Genomic DNA, 19,952 nt, shown 5'->3' with positions numbered 1-19,952 from the left:
AATAGGACAGTGCTCTTAGATGTAATGTTCACTAACGTTACACTTACTCAAATAAATAAAATAACACACCTACCTCAAGCCTTCTTCTTCAATTTACTGGTGCAGGCAAGTAGGTATCTTCTATGGGTGCAGCTATACACCCCAAAAAACTGGTATAGGCCTCCATGAGTCCTAGTTTATGGCAACACAGTTACTGGCCAGAGGGGCCCACATTCTAAGGGCATACCAAGGGTGTCCCTGAGAAGCATGAAATCTGTGACTGTAAGATCCATAGGGATTAAGGAGCAAAGAGACAAAAACAATAATCCAAGGGGAACAACTAGGAATAAACATAACATTCATGGGATAACACAACAATAGGGTTGGTTCCAGAATTTTAACCCTACACCTGTATATTCACCAAATGTCCAATTTGTCCTTTGAGTATTCTTGCAATGGAACCCAGTGAAGGATGGCAACCAGGCTTCTGATTGGTCCTTGGATTTAATGTTCTTTTGTTAAGGGGTCATGGAGCTTTGAGACCGCTCCAGAATGTGGGAAGTGGGAGAGGTGGGAAAACACAAATCAACAATGGTGTCTCATGAGCCTATGTTCTTAACCAAAGCGTAGAACAAGGGTGTCCAGGGATTTTCTGAACTTCTAGTGATCAGGTTCAAGTAAGGCATTTAGCAGGAAAATGTTTATAAGGAGAAGCATTAAGGCGGATGGGCCTCCCCAGAAAATGCTTATGCTTCGAGCAGCAGATTGTCACCTGGAATTTGGAGCCTGGCCTTCTGCATCTGGTTGGGTAGTAGATCTTCAAGTCACTAGCCAGGGAGCAGTGTAAAGGAATAAAGACGATGTTATGTGTTCATTCTTTAGTAGCCAAACCAAGGTCGTCATTGATTAAGCAATTGAGTTTGTCCACAAAAAGCAACAACATTCTTTTGGTATGGTTGCTGGCAGTACAACATAGATTTCACTGAAGTAGTGAAGATGCAACACGGCCATTGTGATGTGTGACACCCTGCAATGCAGCACCATATGGTCAGGTGCCATGCTGCTCTCAACACCACAACACAACAGAAGTGTAGCAGAACATATTACACATACTATCTCACAAACCTACAACACAGCTCAGACTAACAAGCAAGTTGGCGATCACATCACCCCAAGAGTTCCAGTGACCAAGAGACACCACACAAAAATACAATAGCGCATAATATTGCCTTTGCACATTTAACACAACAGATCACATCAAACAGAATATAGCACATTGAACTAATACCTGACAGTGGGTTAAGCCACTGCTTTCCCTCACTACCCTTTTGCATAAATCAAGCAATTTGGCAATTGGTGTAAAACTATCTGAGGCCATGGGACACCAGTAACAATCTACAATGTCCATCATGGATACTGCCCAGTAACTGATTTTAGGCATACAACCAGCTACGTCTGAGGCAAAACAAAGAGAACTGCACTCACTTTTATTTAACCTATTGCAACCTACTGCTGGGTTGTGGGAACAGGTTCAGTGATTATGAATAGGTTGGACTATGGCCAATGTTTAGCGGGCTTTAGTTGTGCCAAATGAAGATATTTAACTCTTGTGTCCTGTGGCCACTATACTGTTAGACATAAAACTGAGCACCAAGTACCCCCCTTTGAGCATGTGACACCAAGCCAGAAGGGCAGAGAATGTTCAAGGTATACTCAGGGAGGTATTGCTGGCCATAAAGTCAGTGGAGACATTAATAGCAGTGTTTTCAATTAAAAATTCAAAAAGTACTTTATTCTACAGTACATTGTGCAAATGAAAATAGGAGTAAATATGAAAAAAAAATAACAATGTAATACAGACTTTACATCACAAGCAAACCACTTTCTATTAGTTTTCACTAAGGGGGTCCATAATTAGTCGCTGTCTGTTGGCTTTAACAACAAGTTTTAAGAATAAACCAATCCATTCCAAACTACTTTGACAAAGGGTGTTTCACAAAGAATAAAGCACTACATATTAGCTATCAAATGGACATTCACAATAATCCCTCCACTGCCTTTAGGCTTTGACAACAGGGTTTATGTGGCTTATCAGACTAGTAAATAGTTAGGTCTAGATTTACAAGAGTCGCGCAATGCGCACAGCACCCAAAGGTTCATTGCTGCATTGTGTAACAGGAAGAGCGCAGGATAGTGCCATATCTACAGAGACATGGCACCCTCCTCCCCTTTGCCTAGCGAGGCAGAGTTTTGCTGCCAAGAGCCACACACACCCACTGTGCTGTAGTGCAAGACTGTGTGTGTGAGTCTAGCATAGGTGTCAATTGGAAGGATGCTCTCCCAACACAAAATACTATGACTAGGCAATTTTTAAACCTTTTCCAACTTTGTACATGTGTTGGACAGTGGAGCACACGTGAAAAGGCAGAAAAGAAAGGAGTAATGAAATAATTTCCCCTTTCAATGCCTCCTTTCCAGCAGCATAATGTTTTGATGCAAAACCATGATATTAATGTTAGTAGATATGGGTTTTTCATTGAAAAGCATGGGTGGTTGCATTGGAATGGCCATGTACTACCCATGTAATGCCCCCTTGATGCTAAGTAACACAAAGCAGCACTTCGTGTTGGTCTGCATTACTTTTACTTACGAAGGCAAACACCCATTTGCATTGATCTGTAAATCCTCTAAAATGTTTTTCCCTCAAATTTGCGTCATAAAGTACCACAAACCTGATGCAAAACCTGTGTAAATCTTAGCCTCTGTGTTACTTTCCTTAAATGCTTCTCAAAAGCAGGCACAAAAAGGCTCTTGTAAAGCAGGCTGTAAATCCAGACACCTCTGAAACACTGCAGTTTTTTTTTTTACACGGCAACTAAACCACAGCAAACACTTCCAAGCTAAGGAGAAGGGCAGGAAAAGCTAAATTTCCTGTTGGGAGAAACCAGGGGCAGACACTCAGAGCTTCAGTTATGGAGAAGACTATCCACCATTCTTTACAAGGTTGATCCTCCCCAAGGACGTCACAGTCTTATTTCGTTTTCCTGCCGACACAGCTGTGGTTTCATCTTCCAGATGTCATCCTCCTGTTGGTACACTACTCCTTTCACAGTTGTCTGGTCTCTTCCTTCAACGCAGAGGAGCACTCCACAGGGTATGGACCTAAGTTACATTCACTGCCCCTGGTCACAAGCCATCTGGGATGATGACTCCACAAGGGCGATGTAGTTCACCAATCCCAGTATCCATCAGGCAGTTCCTCCTTGTCCAGCATTCTTCAGCTCTCCTTGCAGGACCTTGGCACACATATTCTCCCGAAGTGGCAGGAAGCCGGCTGTAAAAAGTCACCAGTCATAGCTATTAAACCCACACACTACTCTTTTGAGCTTGGACACTACTCACCAGACACCAGTCAGTGGGAAATCCCTGGGACACTGAAATGGGATATCTGCCTAATATTTATCCTGGCTGACAGTTGCAGAAATTAACTCTAAGTCCCTGCTCTGTTATGGTTATGTCTAGTTTTTGTGGTGTTGTAGAACTTCACACAGGCCTTTGTAGCCGTACCATTTTTACTTACATAATCAGCAGGAAGAGGAGCAGTTGGAAAATATAATATAAACAAACATTTCTCATGTTTGCTCAAGTTTGAGCTAGTTGCGTTGTAAACTCCTAACCGGACTTTTCTTGCCACATAAACTGAAAATGAAAGTAAAACAGTTTCACATAAGCGAGCCGACGGACGCCATGAGCGCGAAGCAGACACACAAAGGGAAACAGAAGTTTGCTCGCAATGAGACGTATCGGCAAAAGTGCAATTATCCATGCACCGGCAAAAGTGCAAATACCCATGTAACAGGGTCGATGTCGTGCAAAGCGCTGGACTACAGCCCAGCGAGATCGCGCTGCGTAGAAAACAAAAAGAAAAAGAAAAAATAGTCCAGAAACCATACGGAAAACATGGAGCCTCGTATGTTTTCAGTAGTTGGCCGGTGCGCTCGAGGACAGCTAAACACCGGAAAAGGCATGACGTATGCATGCTTTTTACTATTGAAATCAAGCAGATTTTAAAAGGCAAGCCCACGAACTAAGCAAACTGATGGGCAGTACATGGGCATGGTTAAAAGCCCACACAGAGATTACACCATGAACAGAGCGCTTTGCGCGCTCAACCCTAAAAACGGGGTAGATGCATTCTTACTACCCATTACCCACATGTGAATGCAATGCCACTGACAGGGAGAGAAAAAGCAGAAAGGAAGAAAGAAATAAGAGCATCCTTAGCATTTCAAAGGGGAATCACCCCCCTTCTTTTAGCTTCTGGGGCCTGGCTGACATGAATTTCCAAAATGTGTAATGTGCCCTCAATGTACAACAGAAGCTAAGTAGGCTCACATCTATTTTGCGATTCCTCCTCGTGTAGGAGTTCCAAGACAGACTCATGTTTCCATCCAGTGATGCACAACACAAACACTCCATGCACACCATACCACCCACATACAGAAATACATGCACTTTACAACCAAGTTCCATAGGTACGGGGCAAAATGCCTGATGAAGGGGGAATGGGTAGACCTTTTACTAAAATAGGTCTGTAAGTATCTCAACTGTCAAGGAAATACTAAAAAATGTCCTATACCTTCAATTACAGTAATTTCTGGCACCTCTGCCTGTCCACCTGAGAACAGTGAGGCAACAGTTGTCACACTCAAACAGGGAGCACAAACGGTGGCATGCGTGACCTCCAAACCACACTCTGGTGTATCATGCCATTACATAGAGGCCCTAAGTGACGAAGAATGATTTTCATGTTCACTGAAGTGAAAATCAAAGACCTGTAGAGACATATCTGAGTTTCCTGGCAGTCTAACACAGAGCAGGGGTGCATGCTATCCAGAGCCAAGCAGGAGATAAATCCCTTCAAAATGCCCACGTTCCAGAGGGTTCTTGAAGCCTGACACCCTGATTCCTAGGTCTGATCAGTCAGAACTCTTTTCTGGGGGTCACATAACAACCATGCACAATAGCAAGAGATTTGAACAATTGCAGTACACCATCAGACATCACAGGAGTGGATCTCTTAAGCAGCATTCCATCTAAATAATGCAAGCTTCATCCAGGCATTAAAGAGAGTTTCAGAATACAGATACGGTTACAGAAAGTACATCATTTCTGAGTTGAAGGAATGGCAGAGTTAGAAAGAAAGAGATGAACGCATGACAACCTAACCTGCCTTTGCCAAGACTTAAGCCAGCTGCTAACACATGATGAGTTTGTACAGCTGGTGTCAGTTGCAATATGTCCAGCTGGGTACGTTATTGCTAATTCTGAACTGGCAAGGGTAGGGTTGCCGTTACTTACATGCCAGTCTCAGGATGTGTTATGCTACCTCTGGGTCTCACAAACACCAAAGCCTCACTGCCTACTCTCAGGTTGTGCTGTACTTTATTATCTTTAAACTTTCCGGGTCTTTACACAGTTTTAAAGATATTTGGTACTATAGCTGCAACTAGGAGTTATCTGGTTTGGACTCCCAGGCTCACTATTTGGTGTGCTTTCACCAGTTTTCCATGCTCTTAGAATTCAACCTATCATTATGAGGAGTTTGCAACCACAAAAAATCTTACTATTTAACTTTTCCCACCCCCCAGGGGTCCAACGCTGTTGTCCCAAGTGTTGCTGTAGTATAACAGTGGTCTCACTCTGATTTTTAGGATATTTATGCATTTTAAATACCTGCCATTTACTGATGCCTAGGACTTTGTCCTTAAACTGACCATGATAGGTCCACGTGTTGAACTATCACGATAAGCTGTGGTCTCACTCCTGAGAGCTTTCAAGCCTGCTGAGCCTCTTAATGTCGGCTGCACTATATCATACTTTATTAAAGGTGGGCTGTGAGCTCTGCTCCGCTGGTGGAGCCAACAGAGTTTTTAGGACTACGCACTCCACTTGGAGCATGGCGTTTGGCCAAAAACTCCTCTAGCCCCAGAGCATAGCTAACCGCATTAGTGTTATGGGCCGCACAGTGCAAGGGCAGAAAGTCTGCGCTTGCGCTGTGTGGCCCATAACTAGTCTGCAGCCAAGTTATGGGCCACCTAGTGCAAGCGCAGACAATCTGTGCTTAGGCTGTGCGGCCCGTAACTGGGCTGCATGTTATTCTGCCTGGCAGCTGCAACAGCGTGGAGCTGCTACTGAGGGGCTGCACTGGTGCCAACTTGAGATCCAGGCCTCCTCCGAGCCCTTTCACTGTCCGCAGCAGCCCAGGGGCAGAGGCAGGCAGACAGCCATGCTGCTGGCAACGGGGACCCTGGACCCAGACAGAATTTGAGGCAGGTAAGACCGGCCTTGTTTCACTTTCTCTTCTGTGTGCACATGGGGGCTGGTAATGGGCACGGACAGAATTTGCATATGAGGTGGGGCAGTGCTGGAATAAAAGGAAACATGCGGTCAGAGCTCCACTTGAAAATAGCCTGTCTTCCCGGAGACCCTGGGAAAGGAAGTGGTGTTATGGGGCACGGTGTTGAGGCCTGCAGGAGGAGCTGGAGACAGGGGGTGCCTCAGCTGCTGAGTGGCAGTCCGACAGCGCCCGCCAGATATCAATCAATCAAAAAATGTACTAAGCGGCTACTCACCCGAAAGGGTCTCAAGGTGCTGTGGGGGGGAGGAGGGGTGTGGATGCTGTTTACTGCTCAAAAAGCAATGTCTTGAGGTGCTTTCTGAAAGTCAGTAAGTCCTGGGTCTTGCGTAGGTTGGTGGGGAGGGAGTTCCAGGTCTTGGAGGTGAGGTAGGAGAAGGATCTGCCTCCAGAGGTGGTGCGTTGGATGCGGGGGACTGTGGCGAGGGTGAGGTCAGCAGAGCGGAGGAGTCGAGTGGGTGTGTGGAAGTTCACTCGTTCATTGAGGTAGACTGGTCGAGTGTTGTGGAAGGACTTGTGAGCATGGATGAGGACTTTGAAGATGATCCTTTTGCTGATGGGCAGCCAGTGAAGGGATCTGAGGTGAGCGGAGATGTGTTCATGGCGTGGGAGGTTGAGGATGAGACGTGTGGCTCTGTTCTGGATTCGCTGGAGTTTCTGCTGAAGTTTGGCTGTGGTACTAGCGTAGAGGGCGTTTCCGTAGTCTAATCTGCTGCTGATGAGTGCCTGGGTGACGTTTTTTCTGGTTTCTATGGGCGTCCATTTGAAGGTCTTCTGTAGCATGCAAAGCGTGTTGAAACAAGAGTATGATATGGTGTTGATTTGCTGGGCCATGGAGAGAGATGACTCTAAGATGATGGAGGGTGTTGGGGGTGGACCTAGGGGGTGGGCCACCCGGAGTCGTCCCATACTGTCTTGTTGGGGCCAAAAACGATGATTTCTGTTTTGTTGGAGTTGAGTTTGAGGTGGCTTGGCTGTCATCCATTTGGCGGTGTCGAGGAGTCCAACGTGGAGGTTTATCTTGGCGGTGGAAGGGTGCCTGGTGAGGGAGATGACGAGCTGGGTGTCGTCTGCATATGAGATGATGGTGATCCTGTGGGGAGGTATGTTGGCGAGCGGGGCCATGTAAATGTTGAAGAGGGTAGGGCTGAGGGAGGGCCCTTGGGGGACCCCGCAGATGATCTTGGTTGCTGGGGACTGGAAGGGAGGGAGGCAGAATTTCTTGGTTCTTTCGGCAAGGAAGGAGGTGAGCCAGTCCAGGGCCTTGTGTCGGATTCCTGATTCGAAAAGGCATGCGTGGAGGATTGGTGGCAAACAGTTTTGAAGGCTGCGGAGAGGTCCAGGAGGATGAGTGCGACGGTCTCGCCCTTGTCAACTCTGGTTCTGATGTCGTCAGTGCAGGCGATGAGAGCGGTCTCAGTGCTGTAGTTCTTGCGAAATCCAGACTGGGAGGCGTTGAGTGCATTGTTTTCCTCTAAGAAGTGAGACAGTCGGGCGTTCACTATCTTCTCAGCGACCTTGGCGGGGAAGGGGAGAAGAGAAATGGGACGGTAGTTCGTGAGGTCTTCCGAGTCTGCTTTGGGTTTTTTGAGGAGTGCAGTGACTTCGGCGTGCTTACAGGTGTCTGGGAAGGTTGCAGCATCGAAGGAGCTGTCGATTACGCCGCGGAGCTGGGGAGCAATGATTGGGCTGGCCTTGTTGAAGATGTGGTGGGGCGGGGGTCTGTGGGGGAGCCTTAGTGGATGAGTTCATGGTTTTTTTGGTTTCTTCGTCGTCGGTAGGGGTCCAGGTGTGGAGTTGGAGTTGGTTGGTGCGGGGGGGGTGTGGTGGTGTTGTTGGTCATGTCGGTGGTGTCGGTGGTGGTGATGGTGGGTACGGATGGTGTGAAACTGTTGTGTATGTCTAAGATTTTGAGGTGAAAGTAGTTGGAGAGGGAGTTGCAGAGGTTTTGTGTGCAAGGGTGGTCGATGGTGCAGGATTTGGGTTTGGTGAGCTCTTTCCTTGCTGTTATGTGAGTTACTATCTATGCGTTCTTTGTAGTAAGCCCTTTTGGTGGTACGGATGAGCTGGTGGTGTTTGTGTATGGTAGTTTTGAGGGTGGAGAAGTTGTTCATGGAGGGCTCTTGGCACCATGCTTTCTCAGTTTTGCGGCATTCAAGCTTGGAGGCTTGGAGTTCAGTGGTGAACCAGGGAGTAGTTTTGATGTTGCGGGTGTTTTTGTTACTTTTCAGTGGGGCGAGGGAGTCTGCGCAGGCTGTTAGCCATTGTGTGATGTTGCGAGCAGCGATGTTGGGGTTGTTGGTGAAGGGGGGTGGTGCTTTTGTGAGCTTGGCGTTCAGGTGTTCTATGGGGATCTTGTCCCACATTCGGTAGGTTGTGGTGTGTTGTTGGTAGTGGGTGGGGGGTTTCGTGAAGGAGAAGTGGACACAGTGGTCCAGTGGAGTTCCGTGGTGTGTGTGAATGTGATGTGGTTGCTGGAGGTGAAAAGTGCATCCAGCGTGTGTCCTGCTGAGTGAGTGGGTGAGGTGACCAGTTGTTTGAGTCCTAGGTTCGTGAGGTTGTCTAGCACGGTTGTGGAGTTGTGGTCGTGGGTGTTTTCTAGGTGAACGTTGAGGTCACCAAGGCGGATATAGTCTGTGGAGGTGAGGGCGTGGGAGCTGATGGTATCAGTGATGGCGTCACAGAAAGGGGGGCGGAGTCCTGGTGGTCTGTAAATGAGGGTTCCTCTGAGGGTGGTGTTGGCTTTTATGTGAATTAATAAGTGAGGGTGTTCTGCGCTGTCTAGGGTGTCGTGGGTGTTGGTGGTGATCTTGATGGTGCTTTTGTGTATGATGGCGATGCCTCCTCCTGCTTTGTTTATGCAGTCTCTACGAGAGATTTTGTAGCCTTCTGGGATGGCAATGGGTATGTTGGGTTCTGATGAGGGGTTCATACAAGTTTCCGTGAGGAAGGCGATGTCAGGGAGTGTGTTGTGATCAAGTCCCAGAGCTCGATGGCTCAATGGCGTGCTTGTGGACAGAGCGGGTGTTTAGGAGTATGCAGTTAAGGTGGTTGTTGGGGCTGTTGTTGTTGTGGTGCGTGTTGGTGTTGTTGTCGTGCGTATTAGAGTTGTTGTGGTGCGTTTTTGTGTTGGTGTTGTTGTGGTGCGTGTTAGTGTTGTTGTGGAGTGTGTTAGTTTTGTTGTGGAGCGTGTTAGTGTTGTTGGAGAAGCGGCATGTGTGATATGTGAATGGTCTGTGTGTGTGCTTGGGGTTGGCTTGAGTGCAGGCGGGGCTCTGTCCTGGGTTGAGGGTGTGGAGTTTGGTGGGGGAGTAATGCTGCCTCGGGGGGACAGGGCAGCGAGGGCCAGGGAGACCGGCGCTGGGCGCGGACGGGCGCAGACAGGCTTGCCTCTGGCGCACCTCTGATGCGACAGCGGCGCGGCCGTGCAGCGGCCGCCATTAAGAGGGGGAGGTGGGAGGGTGGAGCAGCTGAGAGGCGGGAGGAAAGGGCCAATGGGGGCATGAGGGGGGAGGGGCCACAGGGGACGCAGCGGCAGGGAACAGGAGAGCACAACAATCAGGCAAGAAACGAAGCGGAATACAGAAAGGGCACAGGGGCAGAAAAACACAATGCAAAAAACAAAAAAATGGTTTTAAAAAATGAAATACAGGAAATGTAACAAAGCAGCGGGGCGGGCCAAAGGGGACGCAGCAGCAGGAAACAGGTGGGCACAACAGTCAGGCAAAAATCAGGCAAGAAACGAGGCGGAATACAGAAAGGGCACAGGGGCAGAAAAACACAATGCAGAAAATGAAAAAACTATTTTAAAAATGAAATACAGGAAATGTAACAAAGCAGAGCACAACAAGATATGCCTACCACTAGGCACCAGGGATGCGGGTGCCTGTGGGTGGTGGAGGGACTCGAACTTGAAATCCTGGCTGCAGTCGGTGGGGTGAGGGGCACGGAGGCAGGCTGGTGGAGCCAAGTGGACTCCTGGTCAGAACCAGGTCAGGGGGTCATGTGTGCCTGAGTGAGTGCCTTAGAGCCCAGTGCAAGCGAGGTTAGGCACTTTGTGATAAAACCAGGCTGCTGATGGTGAGCTGGTTTGCTGCTGACTAGTGCTAGGACCTTAAGGAGGGGTGGTCTGAATCTGTGTGGAACTGCAAAGGAAGCGATTACAAGGCGGGTGCAAGACAGGGGATGTGCGTGGCCCTTCGTAGCAAGATTGTGAAGGAGGGCAGTTGGAGAAAGGAAATGAGCAGGTGGAGACTTGTGTGTGATCTCAGAAGCGCTAAGCAGGGTCGGCCGCCAGACCCTGCTTAGTGCTTCAGAGATCGGTTGCATACGCCAGGGTGTTAGCCAGGTGACACTTCACCACACACGGAACTCCCCGGAATTCCACTGAGTTTGTAACCAATTCCACAGAATTCTGCCGAATAGAATTCCGTGAGCTCTGACCGGGCTTACGGATTGTGGATCTCCAAAAAGCGATGCTAATTGTCGGGTGTGAAGATATTTTGTTGTTGTCACACAAAAAGACACTCTAGCTCCTGCTGCAATTCTCTTTGTATCAGGATTCACTTTGGAGCATGCGAGATGGCCTCTGGAGAAGGTTGGTAGGTCCTAGGCAGTTCTGTCAACATTAATCCGTCGTGTTTAGAAGATGGACGATTTACTGGGAAAAAAAAAAAAAACAGAAATACAACGTTAGTGACATCACCTTATGCTTAATTTACTCTACGAGCAGACCAGTGAGATGAGGAAAATTTGAACTCTATTACCACTCCAAAATGTTATAACTTCTGTGTTTAATGCTTGCCTCTATCTATGAGATGCTGTCATTTGAAGGTGCCGAGTTCGAATCCTGGCGCTGCTGTCCCGGCCTTCTCTCATTCTGACACTGATGAATGGAGTATGTTTACATTGAGCAATAAAAACAACTGTTAGTTTTCGTGCTTAGTTACAGTAAAGCGCTATATATCAAAGTTCTTTGTATTAAACGCCTGTAAGATAGCTCAGTTTGTTAACACTACATCTTAAAATATGTTTGCCGCCATCAGAGCACGAGTTTACATTCTGGACGGCACAAACCAGGCCTTGTGAGTTTTACTGCGCTTATTAAAAAAACAATACCTGTCTTACAGTGGAACAAATCTCCAAGAGGCTGGCGGCGAGCGAACTGAGTATTTCTAAGGCATTATGGTGATAACAGAATGACCACCCCCTCCTGTGAGACGCAAGGGCCAGGCCTGCGACGTTGGCTGCAGCTTAGCTGCTGGGCATGCAGGCCTCATGCCCTCACAGCCCAGACGGGAGACGTGCCTCGAGGGCCCCCATGCCGCATTAGGAATGTACCGATAAGATCTGCCTCACAGAGCCCGTCTCCAGAGCGGGGGACAGATATGCAGCTCGTAAGCCGTGCTGTGTCTGCGGAGCTCCTTCTAACACCCCCTGGCCGCTTCCCAACAGGTGCCTGGCGCAGATGCCAACCGCGCCGGGCCGCTGCCCACCAGCGCGGCCCAGTGCGCCCACTCCCACGCGGCAGCGCGGCTTAATTAAGCCTCTTGGCGGTTTCCCTTCAGGGACTCTCGGGTTACCCCTGAAATTACTGGAAGAAGCAGCGAGAAGGCCAGCAGCTCTCGACGCACCCCGACCAGCTGTTCCTCGTCCCGCTGGAGCCAGCGCTGCCTTGCGGTGGAAGGCCTGGCGCGCAGGAAATGGAAGGTTCCTGGTGGCTGAGCCCTGGTGACTGTGCACTCCCTGCACACTAATGGCTGCAAAGTGGAGTGCAGAACAGCCTTGGGCCATAATGCAAGCCAGAACTCTCTACTGGATATTAGGTATCATCAGTGGGGGGTGTAATATGCGCTCATCCCCCCTGGGCCCTAGTGTCACATGTGACATGCTGATAGGAAAATATACTTTATTGTGCGCCCTTCTGTACATTGTCGCTACAAATAGTATGCATTAATTTCACCCAATTTTAAGGTATTCAGCATACCAGACTTGCAAGGATGGGAGGCTGAGTTAGCCCTGCAAGGATCCAAAGGTGTGACCTTCAGATCACTTCAGATCTCAGCAGCCAGTGCCAAGTCATAGAACTAAGAGAGTGCCCTGCCTGGCCTCAAATGTTTTCAATGCTGGTAAAATCTCGCATAATTTTGTGATTTTTGCAAAATGTTCGAAACTATACTATCACATCACACATACGAGAACAACACAAACCACCAGAAGGCAGGTGGCTGCTATTAGCAGTGCTTCTGGTTTTTGCACCTTTTTTGTGCAAAATGTGCCCTCACGTCCAAAATGGAAGCTAGGACATATTTAACAATAAATAAACAAAGCAGACCACAGCCCACAATATGAACAACAATAAGATATAGGTAATATCATCGACGGTATGTGAATTCCATTGAAAGAAAGAAGGCACGTAAGTATCCCATGTTCTTTGGAAGAAAGTCTCTTTAATTGAAAACGCAGATTGCTTCACTGAGAGAGAACATCCATCAAAATACAGCCAACATGTGTTTCGTCACGCAGGTGACGTTTTCAAGGCTGGAAAACGATCTGATTGTACAGAAACTTATATCAGTCCAAGTTACAGCGTTTAATTCACGTCTGGAACTGTATTCAAGCTGGTGGATATAGGCGTGCCACCGTGGGGAAAGTCAAGACGTAAGGATAGAAACTGTAAATAGGGGACCCTGATAAGTCCGAGGCCGTAGTCCAAATACGTTAGAGTGCCGTAGACACGAGTAGTTTCATGGAAGTCAAGGCCAAGATTATTATGAGCCTGTCACTTTAAAGCCTGCGATGTGCAGGAGTTCACAATGACAGAAAAAATGACGCAGTGAAATCTTGTAGATTTCGCTGCACAATTTTTTGTGGCCTCCCTGCATACATTATATCTGGTGCAGGCATATTATGGCGCAAGGGTTTACAAAGTGGCACAATGCATTGTGCCACTATGTAAATATGGCACATCAGAAATGCCTATCTAACACCACATTAGTGTGGAAAATAATGACGCTAATTTGGTGCAAAGGGGCGTAAGGGCCTTGTAAATCTGACCCTTAATGTGATGGAGAATAGAGTAGATAGTTATGAGAACCGGTGCAAACCTAAACATGACCCCCATGCAAGAGAGGGTTAGTGCTATAGAAAACCCAACAGTGTGTCGTGCGGGGATTGTTAGGGTGCAGAGGAAAGTTATGACACAAAATAAAGAAGACAATTTGCCTACAATGAAGCAGGTTGGAAAGGGGTGGACGTTAAGGTTAGAGTTTGGTTTGAACAGACTCTTTCAGGTGTGCTAACTAAGGGTGAGTTTAGGAATGGAGACTATAAAACTGCAGAAAATGTTTCATAATGCAGAGAAAACAATAAATGGAAGCATGTGTAAATTTATAGACACTGTTGGCAGTGACCAAGAAGACCGATGTAATGGATCAGAAGTGGATGTTGGAGGAAGGGTGATGGATGTCAGAAGGGCTTCAGCAGTGCTAATTTGTAAATAAAAACGTGCCGGTGCTCAAAGCCCTCCTCTGAAACTGGAGGCTGCTGCATTTAACGTGCGAGCACAGAATACTGAGGCAGCATAACCCTGAAGCTTTCCCTGGCCTCTTCAATCCATTTACAGCCATTCCCCGCCACTTCAGCTCACTCTGGCAGCTTTCTGCTTTCTCCCTTTGTGATACTTTTTCGTTTTTCTCTTCCTCCGTCTTTTCCATATGTGTCTTTTGCTTGCAGCAAATGCTTGAGGCAGAAGAATAAGTGGTGGCACTCAAAAATAAGTGCCGGTGCTCAGCACCGGAAACAACAAGCACAAATTAAGCACTGGGCTTCAAGATTCAGCAGAGGCTGCCGCAAATGTCCAGGGGTGGTGGGGGAAACAGCTTTAAAAAAAAGCAACATACTGTTCTCATCGAGCTGCCCGTCTCCTGCATCCTTGCTTCTCTTGTGGTGTCCCATCATTCACTAGGACACCAGCAAAGGCTCCCCAGCAATCCTTGCGCTGCTTTAATGCTAAACCTAGCATGAAAGCAGCATCAGGATTGGTCAGAGTGACTCAGACTGCTGATCAGACCCAGCCCTGGGATTTGTGCAGTTTCTCCAGCCTGGCTGTTCAACACAGCAGGGCTGGGGAAACCTAAGTGTGCATGTGTGTTTGGCCGGCCGGAGATGGCACTCTCTCCTCCTCCCCCCTCCCACCTCGCGTGGCCCAGCCTACCCCTCCCGGCATTGCTGGCTGAGCCAGCTTATGAAAAATGAAACAATAGTAGGCTATCATCTGCTGGCTCAGCCTATGGGGCGACGCTCCTCTGCCCCTGGCAAGAGTAAAGAAAAGCAAAGTGCGCGGGGTAGGCAGGATGTGAGGAATGGCGAAAGAAGCACTAATTATCAAATGTCATGATGGTCTTTCAGGGTTTTTGAGATGGGAAGTGATTGGTTTATTTGGAGAGATTATGGGGTGTTTGTTTATTTGTATGTTTTCATGGGGGGAGGCCATCTGTGTGTGTGTAACTCTTTGCGTTTATGTGTGTGTGGCATATTTCTGCCGAGGAGGGCGTATGATGTGTGGGAGAAAGTGTAGGGCTGAGTACGGAATGATGGATGAAAGAATGATATACAAATTTTAAAGGCTCACACTAATTTGAACTACTTTTTTGGAACACAGTGGTGTGTGAGCTGTTGTTATGAAAACGAATATTCGGTTCAATTGGGGCGGTAGAAGCGAATTCTTATGTTTCCTGCTTCATACCTAGGGAGTATCTTGAGAGGTGAAGAACTGAACATAACCTTTGTGGTCCTATTCATAAAGCCATTAGTAAGCTGAACTTGCAGACACACGTCTTGCGTTAGCAAGGCAAATTCACCTTTGTAGTTCACAACATGTGAAGTTGAAGACGTTAACAAATGTATACACGTGTAACTATTTGCAGTGCGTTATGCATGAGTAGATGCTCTTGCAGTGGTAGGAACTGTCTATGCCACAGTGGTGACGCCATGAAAAGTTTGCACTGGCCTATGAGCTCACAAGTTTGTAATTGATAACAAACTTTCCAATGATTCATTCCAACTCTGTAAACAGAGAATTCCTCCAGTCAAGGGCAAGAGTACATTCGTTTTCAGGGTGGGATAGGGGGAGAACACCCCCATAATTGATGGAAGTGTAGGGAAAGGAGTGTCTCTAGATGGTTCATCCTAAGGGAGAAACAAGCTTTGGCAGAGCCAATGGGTCTCGCCTATGGAACAGCTATTGGCTTAGCCAATGTATTTTAGCCATGTTGCTCACCAGCATGGCAGCTGTTCAGCATGGCTAAAAGTTAGTGGGATAGAGGAGAGTGGCATGGAGTGCTGTAGAGTAGAATGTCAAAAAGTGTAGTAGAGTGTTGAAGAGTGAAGTGTCAGAGAGTGTCCTGTATTGGAGAGGCATAGTGTGAAGTCGCGCACAGTGGCATACACGGGAATGGCATTGAGTTGAGTAGACTTGTGTAGATTGCATCGGCGTAGAGTGTTGCAGAGTATAGTGGTCTAGAGTGGAGTGGCACTGAATTCAGTGGCGTACAATGCAGTGTAGTAGAATGCAGTGGCATAGATGAGAGTGGTGCAGAGTGAATGGGTGCAGACTGGAGTGGAGCAGTGGAGTGGTGCAGACTTGAGTTGAGTGGCACAAAGTGGAGTTGTGCAGAGTAGAGTGGTGCAGAGTGGAGCAGAGTAGCATAGAGTGCTGTGGCACAGAGTGGTATAGAGTGGTGCAGAGTGGAATGATGTAGAGTTGAGTGATGCAGAGGGCAGTGGCACAGAGTAGGGTTCAGTGCCATAGGGTGCAGTGGTGTAGAATGCGGAGTAGAGTCGAGGGGCATAAAGTGCAGGGGCATAGAGTGGTGCAGAGTAGAGTATCATAGAGCGGTGCAGAGTAGAGTATCATAGAGCGGTGCAGAGTAGAGTATAGTGACATAGAATGCAGTGGCATAAAGTGCAGTGGCATAGAGTAGAGTGAGTAGTGCAGAGTAGAGTGGCAAAGAGTTCAGTGGTGTGGAGTGCAGTGTTGCAGAGTAGGTGTCAGAGTGCTGTGATGTAGCAAGGAGTAAAGTGGCTTAGAGAGCAGTGGCATAGAGTACAGTAATGCAGAGTAGAGTGCAGTAGCGCAGAGTGCAGTGACATAGATTGAAGTTGTGTAGAGTACACTACTTTATAGTGCAGTGGTTAAGAGTAGAGTGGTGTAGAGTACAATGGCATAGAGTGAAGTGGCGTACAGTGGAGTAGAATGACATAGAGTGCAGTGGTGTAGAGTAGATTGATTCAGAGTAGAGCAAAGTGGCGTACAGTGGAGTAGTGCAGGTAGATTAGCATAGAGTGCAATGCCATAGAATAAAGTGGTTTAGAGCGCAGTGGCATAGAGTGAAGTGGTGCAGAGTAGATTAGAGTGGCATACAGAGTTGAGTGTTACAGAGTAAAGTGCATTGGCATATTGTATTGGTATAGAGTACAGTGGCATAGAGTGCCATGTTGCCGAGTGGTGTAGAGTACAGTAGCATAGAGATAAGTAGTGTAGAGCAGATTGGTGCGGTCTGACTGGAGTGGTGAAGAGTGCAGCAGCAAATAGTCTAGTGGCATAGAGCAGAGTGGCGAAGAGTGCAGTGGCATGGAGTAGAGTGGTAAAGAGTAGAGTAGAGAGGCGTAGCATGAAGTGGTTTAGAGTGGAGTGGTGCAGAATGCAGTGATGTGGAGTGGTGTAAAGTGGAGTGGTGCCGAGTAGAGCACAGTGGTGTGGAGTGGTGCAGAGTAGAGTACAGAGGCATAGAGAGGTCCGTTCACGGTGTGGTAGTGCACAGCCATTACAGACAACACATTTTCAATTGAAATGACCATTACTGCTTTACTAATAAAACTACACAGTGCAGAGATAAAAATGTGTGGATATTTAACCACCTAGTTTGATGATTCATTTTGATCATATAAAAGTATTTGTTTCCAACACGCTTCAGAGATGACAAAACTGTGCTTCATTTGTGTGTTCATAATTCTGATATATTCTGAAATACTTACACAGTTCATTCATTTAAATGTTGCTGTGTGCTAGAAAAAACTATTTCCTACCCCCAAAATCCAGCAAGATTGTCACATAAATCCTCTCACTTGAAAATCAGAGAAAGAAAAGTAATCAGGCACCCTTGGAAGACAGCACCTGACATTTGACTTCAGTCATTGAATGCACAGCAAATGTGACGAGATAAGGTCTAGGCCTGGGGCAGAGGATGCGGAGTTTCACTCCACTGAATTCTGCAGTTACCCAAAAACTCTGCCAAATTCCACAGAGTTCTGCCAGTGGGCGAAGTATTGGCAATAAGTCCCATGCTTCATGTCTCTGGCCCCAGTATCCCTGGCTCGCCCACAGATGCTCTTACCTTGGAGTTCTGCTCTTTGTGCAGAAGGCACACCAAGGGCATGTCCCTGATGAATCCTCTCCACTGCAGCCAAAGATCCCGTTGCTGGGAGACAAGGCAAGTGAGCGCACATCATCCACCTATGTTGGTGCCTCACCTCCGGATACAGGGCTCTGCCTCCCTCCGAGCAGGTCCACAGCACTGCTGTACAGGCCTCGGTCATGTCCTTGGTGGAAGGGACAGAGTTGGGGTGATTCAGAGGGCGGCACACAAGGCCTCGCTCTTCACAAAGCTGAAGGAGGCTCAACAGGCACCTCTTCTCACAGAAGCAAGAGTTAACTGTGCCCACCAAAGTGAGGTTTGCAGTCTCATCGAGAAAGAGAATGGACTGCTGTCGGCCGCCACGGAACGCCCTGCTCACGAGGAAGCCATATCAAGACTGTAGGGTTTCTAATGATGACAAATCACACCAATCTTTCGAAGACAACTATCAAGCGTTACCAACGTGCAGAAATTACTTAGAGTGTGCTTGAACATTTTACGTTTTTTGCAAGACCTTGATTGGAAAAATATAAATGTACATTTTTAATTGAATCAGTATTTTATCCTCCTAGAATAATTGTGTGTTTAACAGTCAGGGCAGTTTTCTGATTGCCTGTTATTAGAATTCAGATACCAAATTGACCTCTGTCAATTTACAGACAGAGTAGTCTCAACATTTTCATCAGAGATGCTATTAGCCCTTAGGAAATGGGGTGGGGCTTTAAAGCTCCATCACTGCCAGAGAGCACCATAATGTTACCCTCATGATTTAAGTTAAAAACAAAGGCGCTTCACCCACGCACACTAGTATTAGCAGTTTTTATTAGGAGTGGGTGCTGTTGGACCTGTAAGCTCCGCTCCACGGCAGTCAGCAGAGTTATTGCAAATCTCCACGTTTCAAGCAGAGCGTGGAGTGGCAAAACTCTGTGAACTTAGCTGTCTGAGCGTATTTACCCCCCACCCTTCATAAGAGCAAAATTTATAGTCCTGTAAACAGAAAGCAAGCTTGTGGAAGAATACAGAAAATAGGCTTTAGGAAAACGGAGGTGCAAACTGAATCTGGAGAGCCTAAAGCAAATGAAGCCAGCAAATAGAAAGCTAGAAAGTGCGAGCTACAATCCACAAAGCCAAAGGTAATCAACGAGTGGGATGCATTTCTAAGTCAACATTCTGAAAGTCCCTAAAATGTCTTTAGCAAACCAAACAGCAGTGGCCTTAAATAGAAAAATGCACCTGTATTAACGTGAAGACTTTTTATACATATGTAGTTGTGAGTGATGGGACATTTTGTAAGCAGAAACGATGTCCGCTGAACGCAATTGGGAATTCTCAAACATTTTCCAAGTATATTCTTTGACACCAATTAAGTAATTATGAAAAACAATATAATTGTAAAAAAGTATTACATTATAAAAGATAGAAATAATTCACAAAATGAGTGATTCAAGATAACTTCTATGTTCATTTTTTTTACCATTGTAGGTAAGGGCTCAGACATGTAAGGTGATGCGCTGTTTGTTGGAAAAAAGCCAGGACAGGCTGGAGGCATCACTCAAGCCTTTGCAGATGTGTAGGCCTAAAGAAAAAAAGACAGACACCAATCAGACACTGACGCACATACTTCAAATTAAGTTTACTGACTGGACTAGCTACAGTGGTTCTTCCAAAGTTACTATGTAACTTGCAAGTAATAAAGAAAAGTAGAATGTACACCATAAGTTACATCCTTTAACCCAAGGATGTTAACAATAAATTACATTGCATGACCTTTGACCTACTATAAACGGCCAGGGCTCTATTGATGTAACCTGAGACTACAGCAAATAAATATACGTTGACAGAGTCGGCCAGCTGATAAAACTAGAAACAAACGCATGTATACTTTATAAAAATCTGGAATTCGGATTTGTTAAATCACAAGGGTGCAGACCGGTTTGCTGGTGTTCCATACACCGACATAGGGGTAGCAATTGAATCCCTTATTTTTCGTTTTGACACAAAGTGATAAATGTAAGTAAGACACAACTTTAAAATAAAAACCACAAAGTCTTTTTCTTCTATGCGCATGAATAAGACTGGAATTGACTAGTACCTCGAAGCCGCATTGACGTCAGAGGGCAGAGAAGTGGGGATTTTGC

This window comes from Pleurodeles waltl, chromosome 11 (assembly GCF_031143425.1).
Source record: "Pleurodeles waltl isolate 20211129_DDA chromosome 11, aPleWal1.hap1.20221129, whole genome shotgun sequence".
In the NCBI taxonomy this organism is placed as follows: domain Eukaryota; kingdom Metazoa; phylum Chordata; class Amphibia; order Caudata; family Salamandridae; genus Pleurodeles; species Pleurodeles waltl.
Note: the sequence above shows the minus strand (reverse complement) of the source record.